Source organism: Terrapene carolina, unplaced genomic scaffold (genome assembly GCF_002925995.2).
Source record: "Terrapene carolina triunguis isolate 2854851 unplaced genomic scaffold, T_m_triunguis-2.0 Scaffold22, whole genome shotgun sequence".
Lineage (NCBI taxonomy): Eukaryota > Metazoa > Chordata > Testudines > Emydidae > Terrapene > Terrapene triunguis.
The window spans coordinates 16,480,302-16,492,774 of record NW_020664373.1 but is presented as its reverse complement, the minus strand read 5'-3'; the positions used below and the strand labels follow the sequence as shown (position 1 = coordinate 16,492,774).

Below are 12,473 nucleotides of genomic sequence, written 5' to 3'. Positions count from 1 at the left end.
CCACTCGTGATTGCGGAAGGACCTGCTGAGGCAGTCCGTTAGCGTGTTCTGAACTCCTGGTAGATAGGACGCTTCCAGGTGAATGGAGTGGGCTATGCAGAACTCCCACAGCCGGAGGGCTTCCCGACAGGGGAGAGGACCGGGCTCCACCCTGCTTGTTGATGTAAAACATGGCAGTGGTGTTGTCAGTCAGAACTGCTACGCACTGATCTTGTAATAGGGCCTGAAAGGTCTGGCATGGTAGTCGCACTGCCCTCAGCTCCTTGATGTTGATATGGAGGGAGAGCTCATTCTGCGACCAAAGGCCCTGCGTTTGGAGGTCTCCCAAGTGTGCTCCCCATCCCAGAGCTGACGCATCCATTAATAAGGACAAGGAAGGCTGAGGGCTGTTGAAGGGGACTCTTTCTCACACCATCTGAGGGTTGAGCCACCATTGAAGGGACTCGAGCACCTGTCCCAGCACTGTGACCACTGAATTCAGGCCATTGCGTCCCAGGCGATAGGCCGAAGCAAGCCATGCCTGTAAAGGCCTGAGCCTCAGTCTAGCGTGCCAAGTTACGCAAGAGCGGGCTGCCATGTGGCCAAGGAGACTCAGGCATCCCCTTGTGGTAGTGGTTGAGTATTGCCTGAGGCCTTGAATGATGTCCATCATGGCTTGGAATCGGGGCTCTGGCAGCCAGTCGTCGAGGTGGGGGTATACCCTGCACCTGCCTCCAACGGAGGAAAGCAACCACGACTGACATGCACTTGGTGAACACTTGGGGGGCTGTTGAGAGGTCGAATGGGAGGACTGTAAATTGATGTTTGTGGTCGACCACAAAGCGTAGGAATCGCCTGCGTGTAGGCTGAATAGCTTTATGGAAGTACACGTCTTTTATGCTGAGGGCGGCGTACCAGTCTCCCGGATCCAGAGGGGGAATAATGGTGCCCAAGGAGACCATGTGGAACTTCAACTTTACCATGAACTTGGTGAGTCCTCGCAGAGCTAGAATGGGTCTGAAACCCCACTTGGCTTTGGGGATTAGGAAGTATCAGGAATAGAATCCCTTGCCCCTGAGAAACCTCCTCCACCACTCCCATGGTGAGGAGCGCCTGCACCTCCTGGATAAGGAGTTGTTCATGAGAAGAATCCCTAAAGAGGGACGGGGAAGGGGGGTGGGAAGGAAGGCAGGAGCAGAACTGGAGAGACTATCCCACTTCTACCCTACGGAGAACCCAGCGGTCCAAAGTTATTTGGGACCAAGCACGGTAGAAGTGGGACAGATGATTCAAGTAAGATGGGGAAGGATCCTGAATTGAGGCTGGTGCGCCCTTCTCAGGTGCCCCTTCAAAGGCCTGCTTGGAACCCGACGATGGCTTAGTCAGACCCTGGCCTTGCCCAGGCGGGGGGTGGGAAGGCTTGCACCTGCCATTCCTGCCCCTTCTCCTATAGAAGTCCTGCCTCAGCCGAGGAGGATAGGAGCGCTGCTGCTGCAGCTGAGACTTGAAATGTTTATGTTGGGTTGCTGGGGTTTCATGGATTTCATGGTAGCCCTGGAGTCATTTAGGCTACGCAAACAGACCTACCCCATCAAAAGCAGGTCCTGTATGATCTGTTGAACCTCGGGCGGGAGTCCCGAGGCCTGCAGCCACGAGGTATGCCTCATGGCTATACTGGAAGACAAGGTGCACGCCACTGAGTCTGCAGCGTCCAGTGAAGCCTGTCAAGAGGTCCATGCCACCGCCTTGCCCTCCTCCACTATCGCTCCAAAATCCTCCCTGGACTCTGACATCAGCTCCTTAAACTTGAGCATCGAGTTCCAGGAGTTGAAGCTAGTATCTACTCAGAATTGCCGGCTGGTTGGCAATCCTGAGTTGCAACCCCCGCGTAAAATACACTTTGCGCCCAAATAAATCTAGGCGCTTGGCATCCTTGGACGTAGGCGCTGGGGCTTGTTGTCCTTGCCTCTCCTTTTTGTTCACTGCAGCCACCACCAATGAATAAGGCTGCGGGTGTGTGAAAAGGTATTTGTACCCCATAGATGGGACAATGTACTTCCTTCTCCACACCCTTCACGGTGGAAGGGACGGTGGCCGGGGTCTGCCAAATGGTCTTAGCATTGGCCAGTATAGTCTTGATGAGGGGTAGAGCCACCCTCGATGGACTTTCCGGGGCCAGGATGTTGATCATCGGGTCCTTCGACTCCACTACCTCCTCGGCCTGCAAGCCCATATTTTGCGCCACCCTGTGAAGGAGGTTCTGGTGGGCACGGCTGTCTATGGGGGGCGGTCCAGAGACAGAGATGCCTGTGACCACCTCGTCCAGGGAAGACGACAAGGAGGTTAATGGGCGAACAGGGTCCTCCTGACCCTCTTGGTCTCCAGGGGCCTCCTGTCCTGCCTCTCTGTCGGGGCCAACCACGCCTGGATCAGGCTCAGGAACTGGAGTTGGTCCCAGGGAAGGTCAAGCAACCGGTACCTCCTCAGCATCCCTAGGGGTGGGACGACTTGCCGATGCCGCCGGTACCCACAGTTCAGAGGTCACCGAAGGGAAACCTTTGGATTGGGTGCCCTGGGCCTGGTGGTATGCCCATGGGGTCCAAAATGGCCACTGTGCTGATCCCTGCCACTGCACAGGCCCCGGCCCTGCCCCCACCTCAGGCTTTCCACGGCCCAACCGGTGCCAGCCCCACCCTGAGTATCTGGACCCCCTCTCAGAGTCCGAAGACAGGGACCGGAACCGCGATGGCCAGGGCGGTACCGAGCGGAGCTGGACTGGGGAGTGGTGTCCGGGATGGATGGCAATTCCACTTCCTCAATAACCTGGCTCAAGGAGTCCAACAGCACCGGACTCGACGGTCCCCCTTGCAGAGCCCAAGTCGACGGTGCCGGCTCCAAAGTCTTCGGCCCTGGGTATTCCTCTCTGGAACACGCCCCATTGGAGCGGGGGTGCCGCGGGGGTGTCTCAGAGTCCTTCCACGGTGCCATTCCTACCATTGCCGCCGAGGCACTGTGCACTGATGAGCTCGGTGCTGGGTCTTGCCGCGCCGGTGTAGGTTGCGGTCTGAGTGCCACCTCCATAAGGAGCTGCTTGAAGCAAAAGTCTTGCTCCTTTTTTGTTCTGGGGCTAAACCTTTTACAAATTCTGCACTTGTCTGCTTGGCGTGCTTCCCCCAGAGCCTTTAAGCAGGCGTCTTGGGGGTCGCCCATTGGCATGGGCTTGTTGCAGGACTTGCAGGGCTTGAACCCCTGGGACTTAGGCATGCAAGACCCCGAAGGAGAACGCAGTCAGGGTGGAGGGTAACCCCCCCAGCCCAACAGCTAATTAACTAACTACAATAACTAAGAACTAACTAAGAATTAAACAACTACAAAATACAAACAGTCTGAATTGACCCAGCCCCTGTCCTGCATCAGGAGTTCTGGGAATGGGTGGATCTCGAGTAGAGGGCAGACTGTTATTGACATAAGAACACAAGAACAACCATACTGGGTCAGACCAATGGTCCATCTAGCCCAGTATCCGATCTTCTGACAGTGGCCCTTGTCAGATGCTTCGGAAGGAATGAACAGAACATGGCAATTATTGAGTGATCCATCCCGTTGTCCACTCCCAGAGCATGGGGTTGCATCCCTGACCATTTTGACTAACAGCCATTGATAAACCTATCCTCCATGAACTTATCGAATTCTTTTTTGAACCCTTATAGTTTTGGCCTTCACAACATCCCCAGCACTGAGTTCTACAGGCTGACTGTGCATTGTGTGAAGAAATATTTCCTTTTGTTTGTTTTAAACCTGCTGCCTATTAATTTTTATTGGCTGACCCCTGCTTCTTGTGTTACGTGAAGGAGTAAATAATGCTTCCTTATTCACTTTCTCCATATCATTCATGATTTAACAGACCTCTATAATATCCTCCCTTAGTCGTCTCTTTCCCAAGCTGAAAAGTCCTAGTTTTTTAAATCTCCCCTCATACTGAAGCTGTTCTATACCCCTAATCATTTTGTTGCCCTTCTCTATACCTTTTCCAATTCTAACACATCTTTTCTGAGATGGGACGACTAGAACTGCATGCAGTATTTACGGCATCGGTGTACCATGAATTTATATAGAATCAGAGGGTTAGGAAGGACCACAAGGGTCATCTAGTGGCATTATGATATTTACTTTCTGTCTATCCCTTTCCTATGGTTCCTAACATTGTTAGTTTTTTAAACTGTCGCTGCACATTGAGTAGATGTTTTCAGAGAACTATCCACAATGACTCCAAGATCTCTTTCTTGAGAGGTAACAACTAATTTAGATCCCGTCATTTTGCAACCGTTTGTTTTCCAATAAGCATTATTCTGCATTTATAAACACTGAATTTCATCTGCCATTTTGTTGCCCAGTCACCCAGTTTTGCGAGATCTCTTTTTAACTTCTTGCAGTCTGCTTCAGACTTAACTATCCTATGTAATTTTGTATCATTTGCAAATTTTGTCAGCTCACCGTTCACCCCTTTTCCCAGATCACTTATGAATACGTTGAACAGCACTGGTCCCAGTACAGATCCTTGGGGGACACCACTATTTACCTCTCTCCATTCTGAAAACTGACCCTTTGTTTCCTTTCTTTTAACCAAATACGGATCCACGAGAGGACTTTCCCTCTTATCCCATGACTACTTACTTTCCCTTAAGAGCCTTGGTGAAAGACCTTGTCAAAGACTTTCTGAAAGTCCAAGTACACTATATCCACTGGATCCCCCTTATCCACATGTTTGTTGACCCCCACAAAGAATTCTAATAGACTGCTGAGGCATATTTCCCTTTAAAAAAGTCATGCTGACCTTCCCCAACAAGTCGTGTTCATCTGTGTGTCTGATAATTCTGTTCTTTACTATAGTTTCAATCAATTTGCCTGGTACTAAAGTTAGGCTTAGCGATCTGTAATTGCCAGGATCGCCTCTGGAGTCTCTCTCAAAAATTGGTGTCACATGAGCTATTCTCCAGTCACTTGGCATGGAAGCCGATTTCAGCGATAGGTTATATACCTAATTTAGTAGTTCTGCAATTTCATCTCTTAGTTCTTTCAGAACTCTTGGGTGAATACCATCTGGTTCTGGTGACATATTACTGTTAAATTTATCAATTTGTTCCAAAATCTCCTCTATTGACACCAAATCTGGAACAGTTCCTCAGATTTGTCACCTAAAAGAATGGTTCAGGTGTGGGAATCTCCCTCACATCCTCTGCAGTGAAGATCGATGCAGAGAATTCATTTAGCTTCTCTGCAATGGCCTTATCTTCCTTGAGTGTTCCGTTAGCTCATCAATCGTCCAGTGGCCACACTGATGGTTTGGCAGGTTTCCTGCTTCTAACCTACTTAGAACCTTGGGAACCAGGGGAATGGGAGGAAAGGCATATCTGAAACTGCTCATCCATGACAGTAGGAGAGCGCTGCCTTGGGCGTCGTGGCCTATGGCTCCCCGGAACAATATAGCGGGAGTTTCTTGTTTGTTTGTGATGCAAAGTGGTCCCATAAAGGTGTGCCCCAGTGTGTGAAGATGTCTGTCAGAACAGAGTTGTGGATTTCCCACTCGTGGCCCACCGAGAAATGCTTGCTGAGACTGTCTGCTAAGGAGCTGTGGATACCTGGGAGTTACGCTCCCTGGATGGTGATGTGGTGTCTGACGCACCACTTCCAAAGCCTGACTACCTCCAGGCAAAGTGGGAGAGATCTCACGCCTCCCCGTTTGTGTGTAGATCACGGTGGTGATATTGTCCAACATTACTTGGATGTGGAAGGAGCAAATGAGCGGAAGGAAGGCCTTGCATGCAAGGCTAGTTGCCCACAGTTCCAGGATGCGGATATGCAGTCTGGCCTCCCGTGTGGTGCACGTGCCCTTTGCGGTTTGACTGTTCAGGTGGGCACCCCAGCCCAGAACAGACATCTGTTACAATAGCAGCACTCAGAGTGGCAAAGGGAACTCCCACTCGTACCTTGTCTGGGTTTGACCTCCAACCAAAGACGATGATGATCCTGGTGGGGACAGTCACCCTGGAGTTGATGTGGTATTTGTTGGGCAAGCAAACCAAATTGAGCCAGGCCTGGAAGCAACACAGATGAAGCCTGGCAAACAGTGTCACATACGTACGCGCTGCCATATGACCTAGCAGCAATGGGCACATCCGAACTGTAGTGCTTAGTCTGTGTGAAATGAAAAAAATTAGAGTTGCACATTGTCTGAAACCCTTCCACGAGGAGGAAGGCTCTTGCAGAAACAGAACCCAACATTGCTGTGATAAAGTTTATTGCCCTTGTGGGGGATAAAATGGACTTTTCTCTGTTCATGCAGACCCCCAGGGCTGAGAGGCTTTGAATGAGATATTAAATAGCCAACCCAGGAGCCAGTCATGAAGGTATGGAAAGACTGTGTAACCCTGATGACTCATCTGGGCCATCACCATGGAGAAACTTGGTGCTGTCACTAGTCTGAAGGGGAGGACGCGAAATTGGAAGTGCTCCCAGCCCACCATAAACCGTAGGAACCTTTTGTGGAAGAGGTGACTTTCTATATGAAAACATGTCCTTCCTGTCAAGAGCCACAAAACACATCCCTTCTTGAAGAGAGGAGATTGATGCCAACATGACCATCCTCTATTTCAACTTCTAAATGAAGATATTGAGGTACCAAAGGTCCCGAATGGGTCTCCACTCTCCATCTTTTTGGGGGACTAGGAAATATGATTAATACAACCCTCTTCCTTGATATGAGGTGGGATACACTCTATTGCCCGTTGGTGCAATAAGGATTCTACTTCCTTTTGAAGACTTGCCTCATGAGAGTTGTCCCATAAGGGGGCCGAGCAAGCAATTTGGGGGAGGGAAAAAGATGAACGCTATGGAGTATCCCTGAAGGATAATCTCCGAGACCCAACTGTCCATTGTGATTAGCTCCCACTTGTGGGCAAACAAAGTAAGACAGCCTCCAAAGATGATAGAAAGGGCAGGTGGCAACAGAGAATTGGTGAGCAGGTCTTTAGTAAAACGTCAAAAGTAGCTCCCAGTCGTGAGCTGGGAATGGGTCACAATTGTGATGGTAGAGGGGGTTGAAAAGTGGGGCTACTGAGTTTTAGGTCTCTTGCAGGGAGACTTGGCAGGATGCTGGTAGTAGAATGGATGAAGATGAGGAGGAAGTGGTCTTGATTTATAGGTCTGACGCTTTCCCCCTAGGGCCAGTGTATAGATCCCCAGGGAGCTGATGGTAGATCTTGAGTTCTTTAATGAGTGAAGAGTCAGTTTCTCATTAAAGAGGCTGGACTCGTCAAAGGGAAGGTGTTGGATAATATTCTGCACCGCCCTGGAGAAGACCGAGGATTGCAACCACAAATCCCTCTCATAACAATACCAGTGGCCAAGCTTCTGGATGCTGTATCTGCCACATCAACTGCAGCCACAAAAGCCATTTTCGCGATCCTCCTCTAGAAGGTAGATGAACTGGGCTCTGTCCTCAAAGGAAAGTTTGTCCTGAAAAGCCCCCAGCCTGAAGTAGTTATTAAAGTCATACTTGGCTAGCTGGGCTTGGTAATTGGCAAGTGCACAGAGGAGAAGACCTTTCTCCCCAGGAGATCCAGTCTCTTCAAGCCCTTGTCTGATGGGACATCCCTGAGTTACTGAGATCTATTACATTCTGTAGTGGCCTGCACCACCAGGGATTTGGGAGCAGGAAAGGAGAACAGGAATTCAGCTCCCTTTGCCAGACCAAAATAGCATTTCTCTGCCACCTTAGGTGTGGGAGCGTAGGATGCTGGGATGTGCCAGACCAATCTCACCAGTTCCAATATGGCCTCATTAATTGTGAAAGCCACCTTACTTGGGCATTGAGGCTGCAGAATGTCAAACAGTCGATGGTTTGGGTCTTGGACTTCCTCCAGAGATATCTGGAGATCACTAGCCACACTTCGTAGTAAAGTCTTGGTATTGTCTATGGTCTTCTGGTGGGGGTGCCTCATCCAGGGAAGAGAGGCGATTTCCGACTGAACTATTGGTATCTGTGCTTCTAGTTGAATATCATCCTCTTCCTCCTACACTGACAGAACCAGTTGTTCGCACAAGGAGGAGTGAAAAGGCTCCTGCGTGGTCCCAGATGTCTGGAATAGGGATTCTATGGGACCCCAATAGGGCCAGAAAGAGGGGCCAACTGTTGGAGGGGGACCCCATGGCCTGAGGGATCATTGGTCGCCTAGGCAGGTCATGTTCATAAGGGTAGCAACCCTAAGTCCCAGATCACCTGTCCAGGCTTTATTCGGACTGTGGAGATGAAGGAGGGGTCAGCTTTAAGCCGGGGGGGGGGGGGGGCTACCACAGCCCCAGCACCCCTAGTTCCAGCAACTATAAGAAATGATGGTCCTTGTGCTTCAGTACCAGAGAGTCACCAACGGAACCAGCGGATCCTTCTTCCTACACACCTTACTCTCCACCCTGGGGGTTTTCTGCAGAGCCAGTTACTTAGAAGTCTATGTGTAAGAGCTCGACCGACTCGATAGGCTTGGGGAAGGAGTGCATCTTTTATGGACAGTCCTAGATGTGGATCTGTCCTTGCATCTATGAGAGTGTCCCTTACTCTCATGGGAAGCTCTTGAGGAAGTCTTTGGGCACATGCTCAGAGGAGAGCTGCTCCTTTGGTGAGGCCAATGTACAGTGGAGTCTTCCTGGCCCAGATCAGACAGTCCATTAAATGAGAGATCTTCTCCATTAAATGTTTTCTAAGGCAAAGCTCATTGGTGGAAATTAGCAACAAATGCTGCACAGCGCCAAAATGTGTGTCTTACCCAGGCAGTAGAGGGAGAGTCAGTGTTTGTCTCTGACAGCGAAGGATCTAGGGCAGGAGATGCAATTTTTGAAGCCCAAGAGTCTGGACATAGGATCCAGTGTCCTCTCTGGCTTCAGCATTTCAGAAAACCTGTAAATAAGATTGTGAATAGTTATTCTTTAGCTTAGTTCAGTTGGTCTTAAAACTATTCACAATCTTATTTACAGGTTTTCTGAAATGCTGAAGCCAAAGAGGACACTGGATCCTGACTCAGACCATGCGGGGGTAAGAAGGAACTGAGAGGGTGTTAACCTGCACAGCTTCTTATACCGTCGCTCTGGAGCATGAGGAGATCCACTGCACATGTGTGGGCCAACAGACACTGCTTGTTAAAATCACTGGACTCAGGCTCATGCATACCCACATGTGGAATACACATAAGGACCAGAACTTGAAGAACTGACTCTTACTTGTCCAGCAGGATACTGAAACTCTAGAGGAGGCTTTGAAGGATAGAGCTTTGTACTGGAAATGGTCATGACTATATGTAAATTATAAAAAATGTCATGTGTGAAAAATGTATGCACATATAGAGACAGCCTCCTTCAGCTCAAAAGAAAAAAACCCTTGAGATACCAGACAGAATTTCAAAAGTTGTCCATCTTGAACATCCTTAGGTTTTTGTTGAAAAATTTGAGGTCTGTTGCATCTTCCTCTTATGAGGCATCTCAAGGAGAAAAGCACCACAAAAGGACTGCTGTCTTTTGAACTAGGATCCATAGCCCCTCCTACAATGTCTGATGGATGGCAAGAAATTCTTCAATTTCTCTAAATCATAAAGCACCACTTTTGTAGAACACCTGAATATTTAGAATCAGCTAAGAACTCTTCTGCTTGGGCCTTCAAGTATCTAGGCCGCATGCCTCCACAAAAATCATACTGGATGTCAAAGCTCTAGTGGGAGTGTGAATGGCATCCACAAAAGCATCCAAAAAGGCAGCTACTAATGAGATTTTAAGAGGATCTGTTTTCCTCTCTCCCCCCCTACATTTTGGGGAAGGAGGCCTGACAAACTGCCCCATTCATATCAGCTCTGGCAAAACATGTAGATAGACCAGAGGCCCAGAACGCAACAACAGATGTTGATCACCTTCCCCAGCTGAACAAGGCTCAAGGAGAAATGGAATGAAGCCTATATTTCCCTGCTGCCAGAGCTCAGAGGAAGGGGACAGAAAAGGAAGAGAGTAGGTAAGGTACTATGCCTGCTTCCCTTTGTTTCATTTTTCAATTAACTTATTTGGGCTTTTTGATTTCACTTTCTCTTCTTTCCCTTGCCCCTCCTCCTCAGCTTCCTTTCGCAGAAGTCAGTGACAAGCAGATGCTATCTTTTCTCCCTTTGACTACCAGCGCCTTGGAATTTGGGCAAATTATCACTAAAGAATTAATTTAAAAATCTGAATAGGAAATTTGAAATTAACCTGACTGGCAAACTTCATCCTTTCACTTAATGTACTGCAACATGAATTCTGTAACTTATCTACAAGTTGTGGTGGAAGAAAGAAGAGTAATTTTGCCCCTCTGTGGTCCAGTTTTCTGGCCAAGAAGGTGGGTCATTTGGGGAACTGATTGGAACAGTAAAGAACAATGTCCTGGAGGAGATGTGGAAAGATCACTGATCTGGGGTCACAGCCAATGGCAACCAAGTTGGCCCCAGACAGCAGCTTGGCAACTCTTCTGTTGTCCCACAAGAAACAGCCTTCTTCCCAGGGACTCGTGAATACAGAAGCCAAACACATCTGACTCTCCACTGGAAGGCTGTGTGTCAAAAAGGCTGGAAAAAAGTGTGACCTTATACTTACCGTCACTGGTCTGCAGAGAGCTGGTTGATCATGTGGTACTACCTCTCCTTGTTTCCAGTTGCTAAATTACATTACAGGACAGCTAAAATTACATTAAAAACTCTCCTATTACTTTTCCATGCAAGCAACTGCTGTAGTCACCATGAGAGAAGTAGCCCATGAAACTCATTAAGGTTTGTTCACACTATGAAAAAGTTTCAGAACCACTGTACTATAATCCAACCCAACAACACCCCATTTGGATGGCAAATACTGCAGAGAATCCATTGTTGTTTTTTTAAATCCCACTGGATTATAAAAATAATTCATGTAAAATATATCTACTGGTCTTCAGTTTCAGCAAACAAACACTTGTGCTTATAAACATTTAAGGCCAAATTTGACTTGGCAGTGTTCATATATTTTCTCCCTTTTCGGAAAGCATTTTTCTTCTTACAGATTTATATAAAACTTGTACAAATAGGTTTGAGATACTAGGTAATATTTCAGATTAAAATGGAAACAACCCCCACAGATATTCTATATCATAAAAACAAACTACAAATCATAGAAGATCAATTTAAAAGGATGTGTACTCAAGGATGGTCACAGTAATTTACTGACAAGATTGAAAGTCTTAATTGTTTAATGATCTCAAGGTATCTATCGCCATCTAGTGAACAACCACTACAATTACTACACTAGTCACTTTACAAATTACATTTTATTTGTTGGAATCACAGGCATGAAACTCATGCTGCCCAAATTTCCCCACTGAAAGCTAACCTATACATGCCTGCAGTTGTACCAGTCTGTACTAAGTGTCCAACATGTCATTACAGTTGTGTCAGATGGGATCTGAATCAGAGATTCCGTTGATGGTGTACGTCAGGGGTCAGCAACCTTCGGCACAAGGCTCATTGGCTGGGAACAGCGAACCGCAGCCACTGGGAGCTGGGGGGGCGGCCCATGCCTGCGGATGGGCAACGTAAACAAAATGTCTCACGGCCCGCCAGCGGATTACCCTGATGGGCCACGTGCCGAAGGTTGCGATCCCTGGTGTATGTGCTGCACCTCTCTATGTTGCTCTTCATAGAAGGAATTTCTGTCACATCATATGAAATTCTTTTGCCATCAAATCCAAGTGTGCATATGAGGTAATTGCTGCCCCATCAACATGATTTCAAACAAGTTTTTAAAGAATAATGTGTAATCCTTCAGTTTTTAGCCAGCACAACACACTTGCGTGGGCCAACCTACTTCTAATATGTCCTCACAGCTAAACCCAATCTCACCAAAATACTATTAATAAAAGTTAATAATATTGACAGCTTTCCAGTACTTTACACTATATGAATTTCCAGCCTTGTTTGTGTTTTTCACACCGAATCTTTCTGCAAATATATTTAGTGTGCAGCCCTCAACTACAGGATGGTTTGACAACACAGTAAAATGTAGCACTTCAAAATCTGACCTACATCTATTCAAGATACATTCCCTGGAGATATTTCATATCATCTTGTTTACCTATGCATGTATCATCAGGTGCATAATCATAAGAAATACCATTTAATCACATTTCAAAAAAACCTTGTATGTTACTTTAAATTAGATCCCTAGGACTTTTCCTGAAATTATTTTTTCTCATTAACCTCTTGATACAGACAGCCCACAGCTCCTGCTACTAACTGTAATGCAATTTATATTAGCATTAAGTGGCTGGCGAAAACCTAGGCACCAAGAGGTTAACACATCAAATGGTTTAAGACACTCTCCCTTCTAGCTATAGTATTGCAGCATTAACCAAAAAGAATGATTAAAAGAGGTTTTTTTTAAAAGTGAACTGAGTCTAGGTC

The 12,473-nt window shown here is 47.4% G+C and overlaps 1 protein-coding gene across 1 annotated transcript in view; it reads right to left on the bottom strand.

The window, feature by feature from the left end:
* The window catches only part of LOC112118062 (DNA polymerase alpha catalytic subunit), a 349,709-nt gene that overhangs the window by 262,543 nt on the left and 74,693 nt on the right, over positions 1 to 12,473 (bottom strand). The window lies entirely within an intron of this gene.